General features: G+C 40.3%; 3 long non-coding RNA genes across 5 annotated transcripts; 2 read left to right on the plus strand and 1 right to left on the minus strand.

The window, feature by feature from the left end:
- Positions 1 to 12,702: 12,702 nt before the first annotated feature.
- Positions 12,703 to 13,270, plus strand: LOC123477381. Its single transcript, XR_006652579.1, has 3 exons — positions 12,703 to 12,833; positions 12,895 to 13,068; positions 13,132 to 13,270. It is a non-coding gene; the product is annotated as an uncharacterized LOC123477381 (long non-coding RNA).
- Positions 13,271 to 15,614: 2,344 nt separating this feature from the next.
- LOC116933981 lies at positions 15,615 to 23,810 on the minus strand. Its single transcript, XR_006652593.1, has 5 exons — positions 23,740 to 23,810; positions 23,553 to 23,669; positions 21,582 to 21,700; positions 20,221 to 20,384; positions 15,615 to 20,149 (listed from the first exon to the last, which is right to left on the minus strand). It is a non-coding gene; the product is annotated as an uncharacterized LOC116933981 (long non-coding RNA).
- LOC116933980 lies at positions 23,535 to 25,328 on the plus strand. Of its 3 annotated transcripts, XR_004400432.2 has the most exons (6): positions 23,535 to 23,671; positions 24,021 to 24,156; positions 24,231 to 24,386; positions 24,466 to 24,598; positions 24,659 to 24,765; positions 24,830 to 25,328. It is a non-coding gene; the product is annotated as an uncharacterized LOC116933980 (long non-coding RNA). The 3 variants fall into 3 exon arrangements; XR_006652592.1 differs by lacking the exon at positions 23,535 to 23,671 and having other exon boundaries at positions 23,902 to 24,156; XR_004400431.2 differs by lacking the exon at positions 23,535 to 23,671 and having other exon boundaries at positions 23,902 to 24,156; positions 24,257 to 24,386.
- The last annotated feature ends 7 nt before the right edge of the window (positions 25,329 to 25,335 follow it).

A 25,335-nucleotide genomic window follows, 5' to 3' on the forward strand; every position in this document is an offset into this window, starting at 1 on the left:
TTTATTCTGTCTGGAGCCAGCACATTACAACCATACCCAACAATTTATTTTCTTATTCTTTTGAAGCCTAAAAATTAAGAAAATTTGTACTGCAGCGAATGAAGTGGTACTAATATGGACTAACTGGTGGAATTAAGTTGGGAGAATTACCCTAATGCTTCTCTGCCAATATCTACTTCAGTTGAACGCTTATTTAGTGAGGACGTTAATTTTTGTTTCTACAAGCGACAATCTTTAGGATGAAAATTTGAAAAAATCTTTTTTTTAGTTGATCGATTTGAATATATTTCTCACAATGTTTTTTTTAATTTTTTATTTTCATTGTACCGGGGAAAGTACCGTTCCCGAGGAACTTACTGAAACTAACTCGGTAATACCGTTACCAGGGTAGCTTATTTATAAAAATGGAAAAATCGTTATTGATACTGCGATAATTTTTTAAAGTACTTGACCAACCCTGCCTGAATACAATTGGTCTACAGTCCACACCCTTAAGGTCTAGCGAAATTTAATTCCCTGTACAAAAACGAAATCAAACAAACTTTAAATAAAAAAAAATAATAATAATGGAAGAGGATATTCTAATTCTTGAATGCAGTAGTAACAATGAGGTAGGCAACAGAAACCATTAAATTGCCACTTGTTATTTTCATAAAGACCTGATCAACTTTGACGAAACATTCTTTTCCTATCAGAAGTATTAAAGGCCGGATCATTTTTAGGAAAACGAAAGGGCTTCACGCTATGACTGTGCTCGTTAGAGATTAAAGCAAAGTTATTCTTAAGATTTGTCATGGAAAGGGTCGTAAGGTCACTAAGCAATAAAAAAGTTCTACAAGAAGGGAGACTTAACAGGGCGCGTAGATTAAGCGTGAGGGTAGACAGTCCACGGACATGTTAATAAAAGGGGCACCAGGCAGACACACAGGACGGGTCGACGAGCAAAAAGAAGGATTTTGTCGACGACCAAATAGAGTGTTTGGGCCGACGCGAACCCGGGTAGGAATTTTATCTAGGTCCAATGTTGTTGCCGATACAGAATCGGCCATTGGTTCAGGATCAGAATCGCACATCGGCCCGGGTCATTTCCAACCTGAGTCGCCAAACCTTGTCCATTTCTGCTATGCCAATATTACACATGTATTTTGGTAGAACACCGGCAAGCAGTGTTGATCCGGGATTAATTTATCAATATTGGCATAACAGAAATGGACAAGGTTTGGCGACTCAAGTTGGAAATTACCCGGGCCGATGTGCGATTTCGATATGCAGCCAATAATGGCGCAAAACAACATTGTATCAATGTTAAAAATTTAACACCTAACCAATGTTATAAATTTATTTTGGTAGAACATTGGCGAGCAGTGTTTATCCGGGATAATTTTATCAGTAGTGGCATAACAGAAATGGACAAGGTTTGGCGACTCAAGTTGGAAATGACCCGGGCCGATGTGCGATTTCGATATGCAGCCAATAATGGCGCAAAACAACATTGGACCAACATTCAACATTCCAACATCAAAAATTAAATAGTAGCCTAAAACAAAACAATAGCTTTATTCATCGTAACATAAAGTAAATACAGACCTAGCCGGATTTGAACCCTAGACCACCGTACAACAACATCATCTTTCAGACGCTTTATCCACTTAGCTATTTCTATACATATCAAGTAATATGTTTTCTGGAGTAATTCCGGAATTTGGCTAAAAACTTAGAAAAAATTTCCCTGTGAAAACCAAAGTTAGTTTAAATTTAGTACGTGGTTAAAGTTTTTTATTTTTACTGATTATAGATACTAATTTACACAACAATCATTTGATTTTCATGTTTAATCGTTAATTTAGACCAAACATTTCAAAAATACAACAAAAAATGTAATTAAAAATAACAAATTTAAAAAGCACACCAGGGTAGGAAACAATACTGACCATTCTGTTTTCTTCATCCGATGTTGATTTTAGGTCGGTTCACATCGTAAATGCGTTATCAGTTATAAGATATTGGTCCATGGTTGGAAAAATATTGGAATGTGGTTTTCCAAAAACCAAATCAATTCCATCCTGGGCCATTCTTAGAAAGTTGAGTTTTAACGATGCATGTATCCCGCTACTAAACCAATGTCGATACAATTTCGAACCTTTGCTGTTGTTCGATATCGACTAGCCAATAATAATCCAATGTCCAAAACCCAAATTTCAACGATTCATATATCCCAATATTTATCCAATGTCAATACAATTTCGAATTTTTGATGCTGTTTGATATCGAAATGCCAATAGTACCCCAAAGTCAGAAATTCAAGTTTAAACGATATATATATCCATATACTAATCCAATGTTGGTACCATTCCAAATTTTAGCTGCTGTTCGATATCAAAATGCCAATAGTACCCCAAAGTCAAAAACCCAAGTTCAAACGATGTATACAGTCGCGGCTGTAAGTTTCTTTACATATAGCTCAAAAACCCGCCCTTTTACTGTGTATTGGCGGATGGTATATGCCTATGGCAGAGGTTGAGATACCTTATTTGTTCTATTCTTTTGTTTCTTTCCCCTACCCTTCCACCCATATTTACTTAATTTTTCTGCTTAACATCAATTACTATTTTATCACGATGTGGCATACGGTAAGCAACCCTATTTAACGTGTTAACAATAACGACTTAGTATTAAGCTACACTCTGACTTACTTGGGCATGGAAATTAACATTAAGTCCCATCGTTTGACTGAATCAGAAAACGTCTTTTTTATTCATTTCTTTAGAATGTGAGATAATAGGGCTGCGTAATCGTACGACACATCGTGGTAAAATAGTAATTTTCGATAAAAGAAGAGTTAAGTATAAATATGGGCGGAGGGGTAGGGTGTAAGAAACAAAAAAATAGAACAAATAAGGTATCTCAACCTCTGCCATAGGCACATACCATCCGCCAATACACAGTAAAAAGGCGGGTTTTTTAGCTACACGTAAAGAAACTTACAGCCGCGACTGTATATCTATCTACTAATCCAATGTTGGTACAATTTAAAAATTTTGCTCTTGTTCGATATTGAAATGCCAATAGTACCCCAAAGTCAGAAACCCAAGTTTAAACGATATATATATCCATGTACAAATCCAATCTTGGTACAATTTCAAATTTTTGCTCTTTTTTGATATCGAAATGCCAATAGTACCCCAAAGTCAGAAACCCAAGTTTAAACGATATATATATCCATGTACAAATCCAATCTTGGTACAATTTCAAATTTTTGCTCTTTTTTGATATCGAAATGCCAATAGTACCCCAAAGTCAGAAACCCAAGTTTAAACGATATATATATCCATGTACAAATCCAATGTTGGTACAATTTAAATTTTTGCTCTTGTTCGATATCGAAATGCCAATAGTACGCTTAAGTCAGAAACCCAAGTTTAAACGATATTTATATATCCATATACTAATCCAATTTTGGTACAATTTCAAATTTTTGCTCTTGTTCGATATTAATAAGCCAACAGTAAACCAATGTCAGAAATCGATGTTTATCTCCCGATACTAATCTAATGTTGAAACAATTTCGAATTTTTGCTGTTGATCGATATCAATTTGACAATACTAAACCAAAATTAGGAAAAACAGATTAAATGATCTATATATTCCGATACTAATCCAATGTCGATACAATTTCGAATTTATATTATTGTTCGATGTATACCCAGGCAGGAAACAACATTCGCCGAAATTAATTCAATGCTCGCATAGGCTTGGATTGATGCACAAAAATACAAGCTTTGTATTGGCAAGCCAATGCTTGGCCAATGATGGAATTCTGCACTTATATCAGTTATCGAATGACGAGACTAGGTAACATCGTAGGACCTAAGTTAAAAATTCCTCGCTTAAATTAAACCCGGTTCCAAAAACCAGTTCCAAAAACAGGGTTTTACCGTTCCTCGACTTCTACCCCAAAACTATACATATATACAGACATACCAATAGTATTATCGTTAAACAACAACAAAAATTCGTATCGCATCGACATTGGGTTGGTATCGTGGTATAAAGATCGTTTAATCTTGTTTGTCCAATATTGGCTTATAATTGGCTAATCGATATCGATCAAGAGAAAAATTTAAATTATACCAACATTGGATTAGTATATGGATATATAAATCGTTTAAATTTCCGTTTCTGACTTTGGGATACTATTGGCATTTTGATACCGAACAAGAGCAAAAATTTGAAATTGTACCAACATTGGATTAGTATATTGATATATAAATCGTTTAAACTTGGGTTTTTACTTTGAAATACTATTGACCTTTCGATATCGAACAAGAGCAAAAATTTGAAATTGTACCAACATTGGATTTGTATATGGATTTATATATTGTTTAAACTTGGGTTTCTAACTTTGGGGTACTATTGGCATTTCAATATCGAACAAGAGAAAAAATTTGAAATTATACCAACATTGGATTTGTACATGGATATATATATCGTTTAAACTTGGGTTTCTGACTTTTGGGTACTATTGGCATTTTGATATCGAACAAAAGCAAAATTTTTAAATTGTACCAACATTGGATTAGTATATGGATATAAATATCGTTTAAACTTGAATTTCTGACTTTGGGGAACCATTGGCATTTCGAAATCGAACAGCATCAAAAATTCGAAATTGTATTGACATTGGATAAATATTGGGATATATACATCGTTGAAATTTGGGTTTTGGACATTGGATTATTATTGGCTAGTCGATATCGAACAACAGCAAAGGTTCGAAATTGTATCGACATTGGTTTAGTAGCGGGATACATGCATCGTTAAAACTCAACTTTCTAAGAATGGCCCAGGATGGAATTGAGTTGGTTTTTGAAAAACCACATTCCAATATTTTTCCAACCATGGACCAATCTCATGTAAGTTATAACGCATTTACGACGTGAACCGACCTAAAATCAACATCGGATTAAGAATGGTCAGTATTGTTTCCTACCCGGGGAATGTACAAAGAGGGATGAGATAGGTGCATTGAAAATACACTGCCAACACACAGACCCCAAAATATTCTTACGTTTAATGCCTTTTGGCAACCCTCTAGTTGCAGTATTAGGTAAAAAACAAAGCAACAATTCAAGAATAATAAAAATTTTCAATTCGGTATCTGTAAAGTAAAATTGGATATTTTATTCTATGACATAAGATAACTATAACTATAACAGAAGTAATAATAAGACTATTATTTTGAAAAGAAAGAAACAGAAAAAGAAAAAAATATTTCTTACGGCTTTTGTAGGGCTTTACAGTAGCTTCGCCACGGCAATTATAAATGTTGTATAAGGTGGGCATAAGGAAATGAGTCTTTCATTTGCGCTGCATCTACTATCGACGTCTGCTGAAACAATATCGAATTTTTGTCCGTAGTAATTGCCATGTCGGGTACCCTAAAGATAGCTGGGTCCTGCTGATCTCTTGCTAAAAAAATGCTTTGCTTCTCCATCGAGCCATGTTTCTGAATTGCATCCCATCCAAGAACACGAGCTTCATAAACACCATTTGTAACGGATAAACTCTTGTTTCAAAGTTAACTCTCCGTATCGAACAAGTATCCTAAGTATCGAATGTTGCTCTTTCCAGCGTATGTAACTTCTTCTCCCCTACATCATATAAATTGAAATCAAGCTGACCACACAGCTCTTGACCTCTATGGGGCACCTTTTTAATAATCTCTCATGAACAATGCTTTTAGACGCGACTTTATAAAAAAATGCCTGAAACGGGATGTTAATTTGTTTTTTATTCTTGGATTCGATTAATTTGTTATGGTTTGTTAATTTTGTGACTTTCTGGGATTTTAAATGAGGCACTTTATCAACTGACCCGAAGTAACAGTTGATATCTTTTGGTTTCTCTGACGCTAAAGATGACCTGGAATGTTAGGCCTGTTCGAATTTTTTTACTATACTAATGAAATACTTTTCGTTTTATTGTTTAGGGACCGTACTGTGTACCATTAAAGTACCTATTTTTACCATCTTATTCTTAGGCCACAGCTCTGTTGGAATAGATGAACTTCGTGTTTTAAGTTTTGAGGTTGCAAAAAAAGTAGCTACTCTCTAAGAAATATGTCAGGAAAAAATTCCGAGATTACATTTCGGTACATTTTTACCGATATACTTGTCGTTTTTTCACTGATTTTACGCCAAAATCCCTACAATATGATTTTTGAAAGGCTAAGAAATATATCCGATAATCAATCACGGTATTCCGATTGAAGGACAAACATATTAGGGCGGGTTGGCGATCGTAACAAAGAAAAGTAAACCAAAACATTGCCAGAGGCCTTGCCTAATTACCTAACTGATTTTTATCCTAGGTGTGGGGGACATTTTTTTGTATTGTTTATGCAAGAATGAAGGATTACAAAAAAAATGTAGTTTTCCCTTAGATTTGGCAAATTTTTTATCCTAACAAATAACGATTTTTAAACGGGGAGGCACATTTTTTCCACTTTGGCCTCAAGATGAAGAGAATGAGTGGAGTTGTTGATTTTCAATTCGTTTTTCGACAATTCGACAATCGTAAAATAAATTGATATGGAGCGTCAATGGCCAAAAGTCTAATTCATATACATAACATATAAGATTTTCAATTCTATGAAAATTTTCCCGAAAATTTTTCTATCACCCTACACATGTCTCACAATATAGTGCATTCTATAATGCACATTTGACAGTCAATGTGGTAGAGTGGTAAAATATCAGACTACTGTGAAAAAGAGGTATGGTGCAATTGTTCGAATCCCCCAAAAACCACCAGTTTAGAGCTAAACGAATAGTAGTAGCTCGAAGAGAGATAATAGTTTTAAACTATCGACAGAAAAATAAAAAGCTAGCATTAAATAAAATAAATAGAAATAAAAATTTTTAAGTTAATGTTATTCAATAACAATTAAAATTATGTCTTAACCAATTAAAATTAGACTATTTTGTATTGCAAAAATAGTTCTACTTAGCCGGGGGGTAGGGGAGTCTACCGATGATACAGTCTACACTTTTTTCCAGACATTTAATACCTAGGGCAAAAAAAAGTGTCTGTACTGACATTACCCAACCCCCCTTATAATTATTTTGCGCCAAAACTGCCCTACCTCTCCTTAAAAAGGTGAACTATTAATATTTTCTACCCACAGATGGATTTTTCAAAACAAATCGGTGTTCACCTTTTTGTGCAGGATACTGTACGTGGTTGTCCAGGGAAGTTTGTCTACCGCGGGAGGTTCCAGATCTGTCACAATTCCAGTCTGATTCCGAGCCACAGGGCAAGGAATTCGAGGACGCACAGAGCTACCAGGATTCTCGGAATTTCTCGATTCTCGAAAAGCTGCACGTAAGCAGTACGAGGGGGCTCGGGAGGTATGGAACGAAGGAGGTTTGAACGCACGTACAGTATCCTGCACAAAAATCCGAACACCGATTTAATTTTTTAAAGCCACCTCGTACTGCGCACCCTCCCTCTTAAAGAAAAACAAACAAAAAACCCTTTACCCCGCCAATAGGTGGCTTTAAAAAATTAAATCGGTGTTCGGATTTTTGTGCAGAATACTGTACCAGGGCGGGTAACGAGAAGCGGCAGGAAGTGCGGTCGTTGATCATGATCAAGGATCGCGCATGGGTCAAACAGTGTTCGACGACCGCGAGTTACTTATCCCGCAGGTGTCAGTCTCCAGTGTCCAGGAAAAGATCTACGAGCAGCGGAGGAAGTCGTACGAACCAAATTCGCTCGGAACGCAGGGATCGGTGACCGGAAACCGATAGGTGCAGCAGGGGTCGGCGCGGGCGGAAGGCGCTGCAGACAGAAGTCGCACAGTGAGCGTGGAAGCCGATATCACTGGGGTCATCAACCGTTCGTCGGACATCGACAGCGGACAGTCGTCGGACACCGACAGCGGACAGCCGTCGGAAGCGAGGGGAGACGAGAAGCGAGGGGTGGGCTCGGAAAGAAGAAGCCCGGGTGAAGGCCTACGGCCTAGAGCGTTTAGTACTCCGCAGGAAGCGGCAACGGTGAGACAGGGACGCGGTGGATTCAGCGTCAGAGGATCGCCAAACCGACAGTCTCTGGAGGATCCTGAACTCGAGTGGGACCCGTTTTTGGAAGAGGAGGAAGACATAGTGGAACGCCCAATATTCCACTATAAGGAACAGGAAAAGTTCAGAGGCACTCCAAAGGAAAACGCAATTGAGTGGATAGACCGGCTCGAAAGGATTGGTCGCCATAATCGTTGGTCCAATAACGATCTTTTATGGGCTATTGATGTGTCGCTCGAGGGTGCTGCCTTCAAATGGATTGTAGGCCTTGAGGCAAGAAACGCCCGCCTTGAGCACCAGGAGGAGGACCAGAAGCTAGGAGGACCAGAAGGTCCAAGTAGCCGAAACGGATGACGAGCCATTGCACTACAGAGAGGTGCGTGGGATCAAGATGCGGTTCCTTAAGCATCTCGTGGCGGTAAACCTGAAGCGGCAGACGGAAAGGAAGCTGCGCATGCGGGTTCAAGAGGAAGACATCATAGATTATTACCATGATGTTATGGATATGTGTCGCATTGTTCAGCCAGACATGGCTGAAGAGGTGCGCATAGATCACCTTTTCAGGGGACAGAGCCCGGCCCTCTACGAGAGGCTTAGCGTGTTAGGCATTAAACCGTGTGAGGAATTCCTGGAGGAGGCGAGACTTCACGCGCATGCCGTAAGAACAGCCTATGAGAGGGAAAACGAGGATGCGCGTAGAGAGCACGACAAGCCTGCGGTCGGTTAAGTAGGCCTTGACAAGGTGCAAGAACTACAGCGCTAGATTCAAGAATTGAGGGACGAGCTAGCCCAGGCAGGAGATCCTTCGAAGAATAAGGAAGGTGGAAAAGCGAATGGAACAAAAAGCAGAAAAAGAAAAATCTGATTCGCTGTTTTAATTGCAATGAAGAAGAACACATTGCAAGAAGCTGCCAGAAAGAAAAGAAGGAGAGGGTGACAAAACCTAAGAAACCCGAGAAGGAGGAGCCTAAGGCGGCCTGCGCGGTGATTGGCGGAGATTGGACTACTGGAAAGACCAATGGTGATCGTCAGCCGACCAAAGAAATTTTAATGAGCCGCCGGCCATTAAGGCCGATTGCCGAAATTCACGAAGGCCTACAAGACTAAAGGATTCCGCGGTCCCAGCAGCAACGGAATCACCGGCAGCTCGTCCGACCATGTAGAAACGGGCACCCGGTTTGATGAAGAATATGCTGTTCTTCACATTGGTCTGTGTCGTAGGCCGAATGGTTCAAGCAAATGAATTTAGAGGGAAGTACGTCGCGGCCGAAGCAGCGGTGTTTCTTCCCGAAGGTACTTTGGCCCGGGTGACTCGGAATGGGTAGTCATCTATGACGTGCCCGCCAAACGAGCTGAACAAGTAATTAAACTTGTCACCGCTTGGATAGACGATATGGCAATTGTGTTTGACAAAGCAATCACAGGGAATTTCCCTATGGAAGTCACCCTGTTTTTGGAAGGTCTGGCACGTGACTTGCCGGAAGTCAAGGCAGGAATTTCGGGAGTTGGAACGAGCTCTGAAAGGCGATGGTACCAGGCGGAAGCACGGGCTGTTCGATGGAGGTGGCCAGCTGCTTAACTGGCTCTTCGGGACCGCTATGGCAAAGGACCTGGAATCAGTGCACTCGAGGCTCGAGTCATTTGACAAGAAAGGTCTGGAGGTGGTACACCTTCTCCAGGAGCATTCCACCCCGTGAAATGTGACCATGGGGCACCTGGCGGAGCTTGAGTCCGAAATCAGTTCTCTCATGGCGGTGACGGGTCATATGCGGTGATAGCAGGCGCAGCTGAGAAAAGTCTTCAATGACAGCTGGACCTACGTTGCCAGAGAATTCTCTTCCTACAGAAGGTAATGAGGCCTGTGGAAAAGGCAAATAGGGCGCTGGATAGGACGGCTGACGCCTTGCACGGCTGGCAAACTGAATTAGCAGATGCAGCTATAGGGAGACTGTTACCACTCTTTTGTCTTCCAAATGTTCTGGCTAAAGCGCTGAATTTGGTTCGACAAGCCTTGCCCCAAAACTGGGGACTGACACCAGCATTGCAAGGAGAAAATGGCTGGAGAGCGTACCAGGAGGCCGCTGGTGAACGGCAATGTTCGTTTGTTCATTCATCTGCCAGTATTTGAGTTTCCTTATGCCTTAAAAATATACAGTGTGTTTCCTATGCCGGTAGCCACCAGCAAAGAGGAGTTGGTATCCCATTCGTACGCGGGATTGGCTCCATACCTGGGGGTATCGCTAGATCGGCAGCTGTTCGTCGAGTTTAACGTGGACGAAGTCCGGAAATGCGCTCCATACATGGGCAGTGTGTGCCCATTCTTTAAGCCGATTGACCGAAAACGACAGATGAAAAGCTGCGTGGCAGCTGTCTTTCTGCAGGAGCAGGAAGGAATCCAGAGGAACTGTCATCTAGACAGTAAGAAGTGGACCGGCATTGACCTGTTCTACATTGGAGGATGGAAGTGGGGTTACGCTGGAAAAGACAACGTAACCATAGTGCTCCAGTGTCCTGGGAAAAGGATCGGCGGAATTGTCCTACTGCAAGTGCTGCCAGCAGCGCGGGTCATTAAAATCCCATGGTTGTGTTCGGCAACCTCGGACGAATGGGTAATGGGTTCTGCAAGCGAGCTTCCGACAGATGATGCCAGTGAATGTAACGATCGTCATCGACGAGGAAGCTGCAGGGATGGTTAGCGGTCCATTGGCACCGTTGGTCGAGCAATCGCAACCGGTGACAAAGAGCCCTATCATGGAGAAAGCACTAGCCGCCCTAAGAACGCCTACGCGTATAGACCTAGCGGATACGAGTTCACACCTGAAAGCGATCGAACGCCTACGACGCAAATGGGAAGAAGAGTATGCCAAGTCTTATCCTTTTGAATAGTTGATCGGATGCCTGTTCCCGTTGCCACTGTTGGTATACCTGTGCATCGAGTATCGGAGACTGAGTCGTCACGTGGACATCCTACTGTTGGCTCGTCTTGTGGTGGTGCGAGAGCCAGGAGAAGAGGACCAAGGCTAGCCCGGCCTGAAAGCAGTCGCGTGAATATCGTCGTTTAACCCGGATTAGTTTTATCAAATATTAACATGGGGGACTCTGTTTGCTATGCATTGTGGGGTTTGTTATCCAGTTTAGGGAACCCATGTCAGTAGGTGGGAGGGGGGATGTAGCGCAAATGTACAGTATCCTGCACAAAAAGGTGAACACTGATTTATTTTGAAAAAGCCATCTGTGGGTAGAAAATATTAATAGTTTACCTTTTTAAGGAGAGGTAGGGCGGTTTTGGCGTAAAATCATCATAAGGGGGGTTGGGTAATGTCAGTTCAGACACTTTTTTTTGCCCTAGGTATTAAATGTCTGGAAAAGTGTAGACTGTATCATCGGTAGACTCCACTACCCCCCGGCTATGTAGAACTATTTTTGCAATACAAAATAGAGTCTTTCCATTACTCGTTATTGTCATTATCGGGTCGGGTAAGCATATGGAAACACAAAATTATTTTTATCAGTATGCTAGCTGTTAGTTATCAAATTGTTAGTGGCTTGTTGGATACTTTTCCGTCGGCGACGCGGGAGATCCGCGTTCGAGACTTGGATGAGATAACTGTATACAAAATTATTACGTTCATGAAAAAAGTGTAGTTGATTACGTAGTAAATAATCATTAATCGTATATAAATACTTTTTTCAAAATTTTAAATATTATTTATCTCATCAAAATCTTATTTATTTATATTCATTAATTAGATTTGCTCTGAATATTATTAACGCAAACAAGCTTTGAACGCGGAACTCCCGCGTCGCCGACGGAATCGTATCCAATAAACCACCAACAATATAGTAACAGTTGCTAGCATACTGATAAATATAATTTTGTGTTTCCATATGCTACCCGATTACCCGACCCGATAATGACAATAACGAGTAATGGAAAGACTCTATTTTGTATTGCAAAAATAGTTCTACTTAGCCGGGGGGTAGGAGAGTCTACCGAGTCTACACTTTTTTCCAGACATTTAATACCTAGGGCAAAAAAAAAAGTGTCTGGACTGACATTACCAAACCCCCCTTATGATGATTTTGCGCCAAAACCGCCCTACCTCTCCTTAAAAATGTAAACTATTAATATTTTCTACCCACAGATGGCTTTTTAAAAAAAAAATCGGTGTTCACCTTTTTGTGCAGGATACTGTACTTTGTCCTTTAGCGCCGGATGCTAAGATATGTAAATGTGTGATGTCAATGGACTTTGCCACTCTAGCCGGATGTCAGAGGACTCAAAAGCCGGTCTATGGCCGAGCAGACGAGAAGTCCAATGTAGTTATTCAGACTAGTTGTTATTGCTGTTAGTGCTGTGACTGTGTAATGCTGTGTGTGTGTGTCGTGTAAGCGGTCTATGACTGAATACATCCCTTAACCCAGTGAATCTGATACAATAGGTTTTTCATTGGGCCACTAATAAATCTGTGTCATTGTAGAGTGTCTATCCAGCGTCACGGCAGTCATCAAGAAAAGTGTCGAATAATTGTAGGACACAGAATTAAAGACACAATGCAGTGCAGCAAAAATTGTTCCAATTAGGTAACAAAAACGATGGGTCTTTCATTTTGTTTTCAGCCCTGTCCAATGTCAAAGTGTATTCCACTGGTGTGATTCTGATAGGAGCTAAAGCCATTAAGATTATTACTACGTCAAACATAGCAAACAGTTTTGCTATGAAATGGCCACAACACTTTGACAAATTACAAAGTTAGTATTTATTTATTGAAGTTTAAAATTGTAACTATTATGGAAATTGTTTGTGTCATAGACTGTAGGGTTCAAACAGGTTCTGCCGTAAACCAGCCAACAACAATTACAACTGAAGATAATCCAGATAGGCAAAATATATCACCAGCATCAAGCTCAAGTCCAGACATTTCTGTACCACCTGAGAGTACACCACTAAACAATGCAGAAGAGCAACATTTTGACAGGATGCAAAGTAAGTGCATTGTCTATTCACTTACAGAATTGTCATCGTAATGGAAAGAGTTTGTGTTTCTAGGTAATCCTCGTTGAAGTTACTCCTTCTGAAAACCAGCCGGCAGCAATTTTTTCTTATAGATACTGCAGCTGTTAAAGTCTAACACCAACAAGCTTGACTTCAACTGTAACAGTATAGCTGTATTTGTAGGCAATTGTGTTCAGGCAGATCCTCGTCGCCAAGCAACGATTTCGTCTAATGATAATTTGAACTGTCAAAGTCAACCATCGTCAGCAAGGTCGACCCAAGGTAGTAATAGAGCAGCTGAGAATACATCTGCTTGTACAGCAGAGAAGCAACGTTTTAACAGGTTGCTGAGGAAGTTACTTCCTTTTTCAGTTACCAATTGCAGCAAAAAATGTCAAATTTTAAGCTCTGCATTAAATAACATTTTTCAACATTTATTTTAGACCTTTTTATGAATCCTAAAAAATTCGGGAAATGATAAGAAATTAAGTATATTTCTTAACAATTAAAAAATGTTCTTACTTCTGTAAAGGAGTACACGACGTTGTCATGTTGTCTCCAATACGAAAAAGTTAAATTTAATGCGGCGTCTTTACTCACAATGTCTTGTATACTTAGCAAGCATAAAACAACACGCACGCAATAAATAAAAAGCCGTGTATTTGAAACCGATTTGCAACAGGTACCCGTAGAATAATTAAATAAGCTCGTAAATTGAGGAAAGAAGACTCATGTGACTTAAATTTTACCAATGGGTACTAACTTCAAGGCATAGACGTAATAAAGTAAGAGTCAAACAGCTACTTAGTTATTACTTAAGGGGTACTTATTCTGCGGCTTGCAAGAGTTACGGTAGCGGGCTCGGCGGGAGAGCGGCAGGGGCCTAAGTTGGCACAAGGAACAGGCAGAGTAGATCTGACTGACTTTTGAGAGTTTGCGGTGGCTTTTTATATGTTAGTCATCATCCCGTGGGGGACATACGGGACAATATTAAGGTATAGGCGGACGAAATTGGGCGGTATCGGGTGATTTTGGACGTCACGAAGAGGTATAGGCGGACAAATTCGAGCGGTATCAGGGGAATTTGGACGATTTTTAAAAATAGGCCGGGCAGTTTCGGGCCATTTCGAACAATTCCCAACAGACAAAAATATATCTATTTTTAGCAACGACAGGTTAAGGCCGTTTTGGGCGGCTTATGACAAATCGTAAAAGTTTCTATTTATAACGGGTGTGCCGAGACTTGTTTGTTATATTTTCTAAAAAGTCTAATAACTAGGTCAACTAGTGGGGTATTAAGTTAAGGAGAGTTTAAGAAATAAGGTCTTAGTTTAATTAAGCAAAAGAAAAGGGGCAAGAAGGGGCTTCGGTTGGCGTTTCGTTACACTTCTAACATTTAATTGTTTTCGTGGTTCTCTAGAAATCAAACACAGCAAGTTATTTTTCTATTTTAAAGGTGTATTTTAATTAAAAATCTATTTTTAAAAAATCATATTTTTTTATTATAAAAAACACAAATAAAATTTACCTAGAAACAAAATGACTTATAAATAAAAATTTAAAAATAAACATTAAAACAAAACAAACCTCAAACAGCTAATCGTCTGCTTGACAATCAGGAGGCTACTTGAAAAATGTGGGAGCAGGAAGGAGAAAGAGATGGAGGGTTGAGGGTAGGGAGAGAGAGAGAGCCAGTTACAGTGACTGATAGGTTGGTCCGCGAACAACCCGAACGGTCGAGTTGACTCGCGGAGACCATGTTGGCTCAAGCAGATGCTTTTGCCGAAGTCCGGGCCGCTGATTTGGCTAAAGCATCAGCTTCAGCAGCTGATACCAGGCTGCATAGAACCACATTGAAATTGGAAACAACCAAACCGATCGGCCAAAAAACTAGTCGATTGGCGCGGAGCCGAGCTCTAACAAAGTCATACACACAGGCACATATTCGCATGGTTGCCAAGTTTAAAATTAAGCTTTAAATTAAAATACAAACTTCAGAAAAAGATTTGTGTATTTAAACCTTTTTACGTTATTAATGTTGTTGAACTTTTGGAAGAAACATTTCGTGTAGCTCACGACTAATGTCGATATCTGTTCCGAATCCTACAACTCCGATATAGCTAGCAGAGGCTTCGTCGCGATCTGAATTGTGTCATAGGCGAGAACGGAGGTAGGAGAACATAGACGACGCAACGACAAGGGAAGAACACGTTTGCGACAGTAGATAGAGGTAATTCCGCCGACTTTCGAATTTTTTCGTCGCAAAAAAAATTTGATTTCTTTCATTTTTTAATCACGTATTCTTCATGTCATAAACAATTTATGTGCCAAACGATTTTTTTTTTCATTTTGAGCGATTCGCCTACAATAAAATGTTAAAATTTTGCACTTTTCATGAATTTTATGCGCGTTTTTTTATTTAAATTACTGTACTGGTTATACATATTATTTTAAAAAAATAAGAAAATAACTAAAAAAAAATATTTTTTTTCTTTTTCTAATGATATATTTTAAACTGTAAAAAAAATTTTCCGTAATGTAGTAATCTTCGTTTAAAAGTTTTTTATTTGACAGTAAGCAGATCGAATCTGGCCTTTCGCATTGGCCCCAAATTTGTACCAGTTATAGGTGTGAGTGTGTAGAAAATGAGCGCGCACACCAAAGGCATAAGAAATTTGAATGAAATTTAAAAATTCATAACTGTTGAATGGATCGCGGAAAAAGTTTCATTGTTTGATTGTGTGTTCGAACCACTTTTCGTCCGCACTGCGTTCAGTCGTCGCAACTTTGCAACTGGGTGGATACGGACTAGAACTATACAGAAGCACAACTTTGGCTCAATTAGCTGGAAAATCGCCACCCACCTTACGCAGTAAATGGGCCGAAGTGAGCTATCGAATTCAAGATAGATTGTCTACGATAATCGACCTGAACACGTTGCTTGATGACGTTACGATGGCAGAGTACTTTGTCCGTGTTGGCGTCAACCACCCGGCCCAGCAAGGCAGTAATCCGAAAACTCGAGAAAACGTCCACAGATCGTCGAACGAAAAACAGAACAAATCGAACACGATTCCCTTGGTCTTTTCCACCACCGTAAAGATCGCGTCTTGCCCAAATTGTGACGGTGCCTATCGTCTTTATCTCTGCGAGAAGCTTAGAGCCTTAAATTCTACGGAACCATCAGAAATTGTTAAAGAGAAAATATGTTGTTACCAGTGTCTAGACGACTGCCATCTAAGTTTCGAGTGTACCAGGAAGAGGAATGTAGAACTGACGAGTGTAGACGTCTTCACCACCCTCTTCTCCATGGAGCACCGAGGATGTACCAGAAAACGCCGCGATCGAGCCCGATGGCATCCCCTTCCCCAAAGGGTCCGTTAAATGGCTTAGTCTGCCACGGCTACAAAAATGAAACAACCTTGCTGCCTATCGTCCCAATGCTAATTGAAGCTAATGGCCGAACCTGGAATGGATATGGATTTCTGGATCCTGGAAGTCAAATTTAAATGATAACCAACACACTTGCATCCGCATTTGGACTTCAAGGCGAACGGGGAATTTCAAGAATCGGGACGTACGACTGCCGCGAAACAACAACAAACACGACAAAGGTGTCGTTCAGAGTCTCTTCTTTAGAAAAAAGCAGTACCTTTGAAATCCCGAACTGCTACTTCGTTCCTGTCCTAAAAATAAAAAACGAAAACATGGACCTAAAGAAGTTGGTTAAGGATTTGCCCCATCAAGCCGGATTAAAAGTTCCCGCCCAAAATTCCGTCGACGTGAATGTGTTGATCGGCTCGTGTGATATGGCACCGCAAGAGGTCCTGGAAATCAAAAGAGAAACTTTGAACGAGCAGGTCCTGTGAGAGCTACGAACAGCCTGTGGATGGTGTATAGCCGGGCCGATCTCCCAGGCCGCCGTTGCACAACTACAGTGCAACTCGCTCTCGTTAGCAACCCTACCCGACCAAGATCTTGTTAATTCAATTGATCGCTTCCTCCTCACCAAGACTTACGAAGCCCGAGCAGGTGTCAAGGTGCCGGTTAACGACGAAAAATTACAAGCGAACAAGGTCCTAAGCAAGACGAAAAAATTCGTAGGCGATCGATACGAGTCAGAACTTCTCTGGAAAAACGAGGAACCAATCCTTCTCGATAACAGTCAATCTACTTTATTGCGCTTCTTCAAGCTAGAACGAAGACTCATCGCCGACGAGAAACTTGGTATAAGATACTCCTCTGCAATCAACGAGTATATCAGCATGGGTCACCCCCGAAAACTCTCAGCCGAGGAGGTCAACTTGCGACCAGCGGGTCGAACCTGGTTTCTACCTCACCATCCGGTGAAAAATCCGAAGAAACCTGAAAAATGCCGCCCGGTCTTTGATGCCTCGGAGTAATACAAGGGAATGTCGCTGAATTCTGTCCTGTTGAAATGACCCGACTTGCTGACCAATTTAATTGGTTTGCTGCTTCGTTTCCGACCACATCCAAAAGCGTAGAGCGCGGATATTGTTAAAATGTTCTACCAGGTAAAAGTGCGGCCACAAGACGGGCCGGAACTTCGCTTCTTCTATCGCGACCCGGGAATTCAAGAGCCACCTGCCATCTACCAAATGAACGTGTAACCCTTCCACGCAGTTTGCTCTCCGACAAATTGTGCTCCCGTTCTACGTCAAGCAGCCTAAGACGGTGGGACCGATGTGGCCGTTGTTACCAACCAAATAATCGGCCATTTTTACGTAGATAATTGGTTGACGTCTTTCCCGACTGCCAAAGAAGCTATTCAGCAAGCCCAGTGGGGTTTATCAAGACCAAAGGCTATGTTATCGTTGCCTGGCAATCCAGTATCATCCATCGATTTCGCTCTACACGGAATGCCCATAAAGCGGACGATAGGCCTCTCACTCGATTACTGCAACGACTTTTTTGTGGTGAGTGCAAGCATAAAAATCGATGGATAGACGAAACGAGAAATACTACGAGAAACGTCAAGCGTCTACGACCCATTTGGTTTTCTTTCACCGGTGTTGCTACATGAAAAACCAATCCTGCAAGCTGTATGCAGAAAATCGGTGGGCTGGTACGATCAACTAGACCAGACGACCGTCGATGAATGGCAACATTAAGCCGCCATTCTCTCAAAGCTAAATCCGCTTTCCGTCCCACGATGTTTCAACCCAGAGCTAAGCGCGAGGTGTGGGACTTCATCTGTATACTGACGCATTCTAATCAGCATTTGTTGCCATCGCCTATCTCCGTTTGGAAAATCCCGACAGCGTAAAGGTGTGATTTGTCATAGCCAAGGCAAGAGTAGCACCCATCAAACACATTTCGATACCCAGTCTTGAGCTACGTGCAGCATTACTAGCCACCAGTCTAGCATCCGTCATCAAGTCAGAACTCCGACAAAAAATCAACCAAACCACATTCTGGTCAGATTCCACAACGGTTTTTAGATGGATCAACTCTCCACATTATCGGTTTCATATTTACGTTGGAAGTAGTCATACATCATAATGGCAATATGTCCCTAAAACTCAAAACCCAGCAGAAGAGGTCAGCCACGGCGTCACTGCCCAAGAATTTTCCATCGAGCATCGTTTCTCTACTGCACCATCTTTCCTCTATCAATCAGCACAAAACTGGTCGGCCTTCACCGATGTAAAACAGGGAATCGACGAAATAGACGATCCCGAAGTTCGCTGTACGAGATGGGTTGGTGCGACAGCAAACGTAAACGATCCCATCGACCGGCTCACCACGTACACTTCCCGCTATCAGTTTTCAGTCGGCGTCGTCGGCTGTGCCAAACGTTTCATTAATAATGCACGGAAAGGGAAAACCCATCGTGAATTAGGCAAACTATCGGAAGCAGAGATCAAGAATGCAGAATGCTGTTTGTTTACTTGCATGTCATCAAGAGCCGTGCACCTGGAAATGTCATCCTCTCTTGACACTTCTTCATTCATTAACCGAATCAGTCGTTTCGAAGATCGCCGTATAACACCCAAACATTATCACAGTGATAATGGCACCAACTTTGTTGGAGCTGTGCGTGAATTTGTCGAGTTCCTTCGTCGTATGGAACAGCTAGCCCTACTAGATGGGCGAAAACGAAAGACTTTAACTTCGGACTTTCAACCCACCAGCGGCGCCACACTTTGGTGGAGCCTGGGAACGTCTAGTTCAATCGTCAAAATGTACCGTAAGATTCGTACTCAACGGGCAAACTCTGACCGACCATACACTAGTCACCACACTAATTCAAGTGAAGATACTTCTAAAAAGCCGCCCGTTAACGTATGTAAGTGAAAACCCGGTGGACCCTGAAACTATCCCGCCAAATCTTCTTCTCCTTTGACACGAAAATCCGTACATACCTTTTGATCTGTTCGACAATAACGATATGACGACCAAAAGGAAGTACCGCATCGCTCAGTACCTCACTGATTGTTTCTGGAGACGTTGGATGAGAGAATATCTTCCCAGCCTTACAGAACGACGAAAATGGCTACACGGACAAAAGTATCTCAATGTTGGTTACGTCGTGATCGTTATCGAGCCAGATGCACCCCGTGGAGAATGACCAATCGCTCGTGTCGTCAAAGTTTTTTTCCGGCCCAGATGGAGTAGTCCGTTCCACGATGGTTCACCCTCGTTCGGCTACCAAACCTCCGAACTTCACGGCCCGGCTATGAAACTCTGCTTGCTGGAGTCTTGGGATACGGAGGATGCGTCCGCTTACGAAGGCAGAGCCAGTTATGTTCCGAATCCTACGATTCCAAAATAGCTAGCAGAGGCTTCGTCGCGATCGGCATTGTGCCATAGGCGAGAACGGAGGCAGGAAACATAGACGAAGCAACGACAAGGGAAGAACACGTTTTTGCGACAGTAGATTTTATCCAGTTACAGTCGCATCGCCCGTTTTTCATTGTACCCGATTGTAACTGTAAATGGCAGTAATTTCAACTAACGTGCTCGTACAAATACAGTTGAAAACAAAATACTATAACACTTAAACCAGTACGTATCGACAACAATATCATCCAATCTCCTTGACTCCGTCCTGTCGGTTGTAAAAGAAAATTTGCTCATTAAGACCTTTCATCCTAAGTCTTGAAATAGAAATATACTTACTTCCAACACACACAGACAAAAAACGAAACAGCTCGCCCGGAAGAAAAGGGATAAATCCACTTCTAATCCAGCATTAATTGGGGAACCTTATTTGCAGGAAAAATTTCTTGGCCGTACGTATAATTGTACATTACATCTTACAGCTGCATATAGTACTGCCATTCCTATCAAAGTTTTTAAAACAATTAACTGGCGAACGGATTACTCTGGCCCAGAATCTCTGGACATGGTGCCTGTGGTGGTTTTTACGCAGACATCAACCTCAGGACTCGAAGCAGTGAATAATGAAAAATTAGGGTGGGGAGACGATTAACCCCGGGGGATATTGGGGAGGGTTGCACACTGAAACACACAAATCAGTGACAACATAGTGGCTGCAGATTATCGCGCGAATTCCTACAAATAACTTGGTAAGTGTACCGCACACTTACCAAGTACTACATTAATATGTGGGTAAGCCTACCAAAAAAACATATGACCGATACCCCACGAAACTGCACTTTCATCGGTACACTTAAACAAGTGTAGTTCATTGGGATAAGCAATTTTTACGGTGGAATCAAGTAGCTAATTCTTAACTAAATCTTTTGTACGGGTTAATACAATTATTTGATTTATGGTCAATTTCACGGCAAGAATAACAAACGGGTGGTTGAGCTTGTTCTAAATTTTGATTTAGATGGAAGGCCACGTTATCCACAAAATTGCAAATCATTAATGTTTTTTAGGCCTATAGCTAGAAACATTAGATGGTCTAAACAAAAAGGTGTAAAATTAGTAGGCCTATTATGAAATTTTTAAAACTGTTGAATGACATTATTAATATTCAAGCGTGGTGGGGAAGATCTCCAATGTTTGTCCTGATTAAAAGTGGGTGTTTGATTCGAAACCTGTTTTCTAAATGAAGCATTGGGCGAATACGACAAGCCCTCTTTTTTTTAATCAAACTTGAATTTTTTCCCTGCCTGAGCAAGCTGGTGAAAAGCACATTTAATTTCGTCTTTCTTAGTTTTTGGTTCCTCTACTTGCTTATCCCTGTTACGAATATTAGCAAACGCATTATTCATGATTTATTTTTCATCAATTATCATTTGCCGTATTTCTGATAATTCTCCGTTCTTGGTGTCGTATATGACCTTTCTAACGCAATAATATATTCAGGCTTTTCACGAAATGCGTCTAATGCTTCTAGCCGAAGTGCATAAACTCGTGTCATTGCAACCGGTTTGTTGAAATCTTTAAACTTTTTTAGAACAGCCTCACGCTGATTTTTCTCGAGATAAAATCTTTTTCCCATTAAAGAAAAAAATGCACGATAGAGATTCTATCAAAACTCGCTTTTGTATTACAATTCCACCGACCTCCTTTTCCAGATTTTCCCGGTAGACGGTGTTTCAAATTCGAAAGGACTCGGCAGTTTCATGTTACACTTTTCCTTTCAAGCAGTCACGCCGAAATTGGTGTCAGTTTGTAGGGGATACTGAAACAAAATCATGGCATTAGTAACAGGCCAAAGAGCTGGGGTAATCTGAGTCTCGGTATTTAACTTGTTTTTTTCTTCTTTTTTATATTAGTTAACTAGCTTAGGGGTAATATTTACACAACATCACGTACACTGTTAAAAACGTACTTTTTTCGGTGATTTACCCCTCCCCCCCCCCTAAAATCGGTAATTTTAGCTAAAACCGGTAGTTTTAATTTTTTACGAAAAAACGGCGATTTTCAACCCGACAAAAAATAGTGATTTTAACATACCAGAAAACGAGATTGACACAAAAGAAAACGGGGTGGACCCAGCAGAAAACGGGGCTGACTCACCAGATAGGGGAGGGTGGGGCTAGTTGGTACAATTTTTTTAATTTCTTCTCTGCTTTCTTTAATTTTTCATATTTTGACACCCAAAAAATTGTAAAAGAAAGCTCAGATAACCAGCTTTCTCGTGCTATTTTTTAATTTGATCTACGTTGAAGAATTCATATCGAAATCAACGTTCAAAAAGCAAAATAAAATTTGCCTACATGCATCACTAACGGGGTAAGTTGGCAGTGGTAGTGGGGTAAGTTGGCCCCATGTATTTCAAATGCGGATTTCAGTGAAATGTTGATGTTGTAAACAAACTAGAATAACATTACAATAAACAAAAATCCTATAGTTATTTTAGAGTGGGAAATTCAGAAATAAAATGTGATAACTTACATAAAGATTAATAGCCTTAAATGCAAAAAATAAAAAATAATATCCATAATTCAGGCAAACATTTCACAGGTGAACATCGTATAAAGTGAAATACATAAAATGTGCCAAATTTTGGCCTGTAATGCATACCACTGTTCACCATAAGTCATATCTAGAAAAATTTCGACTTACAATTCCCTGACATTTTGACAGGCCATGTACTATACATATGCATGTATAATGCCTATGCCGACATGCCCCATGTTGCAATGTATCAACTTGCCCCAACCCGGGGTTTATTCAAATAAAAAATTTTATTACTCCTTTATAATTGATTAAAACAAATCCATTGTTACAGTTCAATAGAAGACACAATTTTCTATAAAACTAATATTTTTTAAAAATTATATGCATACCAAGAAAAGATAAAATTGATGAATACCAAGCACGCAACTATTGTGGATTTGACGCAAAAAATTTCGTTATTTTCTATTTTCTAAACTATTTGGGATAAATTTATAAAACTTTGCACAAATGTGCGCACGATAAACATCTTTGACTATGAATTATTTCAATAAAACCTCTTTCACACAATTCTTCTAAATTAGGAATTGCAAACTTGCCCTCCTGCCAACTAGCCCCACTCTCCCCTAATGGTGTTAGCAAACTCGAAAACGAAGCTGCCAAACCAAAACGTTGCACTTGAATTGCACATTACTTTTTTTTTATTTTGAAATGTTTGGGCTAAATTAATGGCTTAACATGATAAATAAGGAACTTTTTTTGCCAAATTAGTTTCTTATTAGTAAAAATACGATCCAACTGTAAACACATTCTCGTATATTCTAAACGTAAACTTACTTTAGTTATCAGTGACACATTTTTTCTTTCAAAGAAGTTAACATTCGAATTCCCGATATAAGCCGAAAAATAATGGATTATTTACATGGAAACGTAGGTGAGTGGTTAAAGCGACTGAATAGCGATGTTATTAGAATGACATCTAAGGTACAATCCCCATCAGATAGGGTGACCTTCTGTTCATCTGTTAGCAATATAAGGAATAAGCAAGGATATACCGAGTACAGTTTTAGTGAAAACTCGACCTGCGACTCATTATCTGAAGTATCTAGTGGAGACTAAGAGCCCATACCCACCGACGTCAACGCCAACACCAACAAGCCAGTTTTAACCGACAAGAATTCCGACCAAACTCAAATCCCGATAGCAAAAAACCCCTAACAGCAGCAGAAGCCGAACGCAATCACCCAGCCCTGTAAGTTTATAAAGTAAGGTATAATTTAGTAAAGTAAGTACACAGTTAAAAATGGCTTGCCCACTTACCTACACTTATCAAGTGTACCGACATTAAGTGTAGGTTATGTGGGCATCGACCGCACTTTTAACAAGTTGACAAGCCCAAAAAAAAAAACATTTTTCGTGTACCCTTTTATACGTGTGCAGCACACTTGTCAAAACCCTTTGTTATTCCTCGCGCCTCCTCCCTGTGCAACCCTCCCCAATATTACCCACAGGGGAATCATCTCCCTACCCTAGTTTTTCTTACTTACTCATGGCCGGAAAGTTGTTATTAAAATTTATCTGGCAATCACACCATGCGACAGGAAACTCGTCTGCCAGCCAGTGCCAGCCGCAATCAGTATAGTCGCGTGGTTTGGCGAAGTAGATTGCTGTTCTATGTGCTAATGCTGTTCGGTGTGCTACTGTTTTTGTGCGCTGGTGAAGGTGATTGTTGTTAAGGTTAGTTAATTTTAATTTAATTAGTAGCATGCATTTAGTTTGTTTTTTCTTTGCTGCCGGTTGAATGGTTAAAGGTTCATGTTTATTCTGTAACCACCAGAGGAAAAATTCATGAATACATGGAAAAGACGTTCGAATTCCGTGATAGAGAGAGCACATTTTGATTTACGTCAGCGAGTGAAATTCTTTTGGAATATCCCCGGTTTATTGATGTTGAAGAAGGATCGCTGGTAATTATCTTTATAAATATTCTAGTTAATGATGTCATTGTACGTACAACATAATCGCATATTCTTTTTCCGTCAACAGATTCTTCTTGACTTTCATCGTAAATATCCGGACACGCATTATTCATTACAAATGCGCTTCCTTAAACGTTTTTCTACTTCCCTGACGTTGTTGGCTAAAAGGCAAAAAATAGATGTTCCCAATTCAGCTGATGGTAATGAAATAAAAAAAATTTTCGCAATTAGTTAACCTATACATTACGTTTTTTTTTAAGATTGTCTGAAATCACTAGCTTTGTGTTTGAAGTTGATGCCGTCCGTCTACAAAATAAAAAAAGCATCATTTGAATCAAAACTAGATCGGATGTTTCACTTCGTGAAGGTAAAGTGAAAACTGATTTACTTAACGATTCTTTGTAATTAATTGTTTTTGCTTTCTTTTGCAGCAAAACGCTTCGATTGCAGAGGCTGTGAAAGGAAAGGATGCTGTCCACCACAAACAGCCCTACCTTATTGTTCTAGGATCTTTTGAGCATCCTTTGTTCTTAAACTTAGTTGTGGACCAAACTGTTATTCCACTTGGCCCAGACTGCCAGAGGGCTTTTAATATTTTGTTCGCATCCTTTTGAATTTTCAGGCTTGAATATCCAACATACCTGGATAAATTTTTTCTTTTTTTTTGAGCAATTTGTGTATCAGGTATTTTTAGGAGAAGACTGTTATACAATTTCTTCTTCAAATCAAGATTTCGCCAATGTGCTTGACGATATCGCTTCAAAAAATATGTCTGGTGCTGTTGGTGATGTTTAGCATAGTTGCTTTTGAGGACGTTTGAAACATTCATCAAACTTTACCCGAGTTTTACTTAAAGTATTTCATAATGTTATGTAATTCTCGATGGAGATTTTGTGTGCTTCTTGTTTGTAATAAAAATTTTCAATCTCACTTTTGT

The sequence above is a fragment of the Daphnia magna genome, unplaced genomic scaffold, assembly GCF_020631705.1.
Source record: "Daphnia magna isolate NIES unplaced genomic scaffold, ASM2063170v1.1 Dm_contigs021, whole genome shotgun sequence".
Lineage (NCBI taxonomy): Eukaryota > Metazoa > Arthropoda > Branchiopoda > Diplostraca > Daphniidae > Daphnia > Daphnia magna.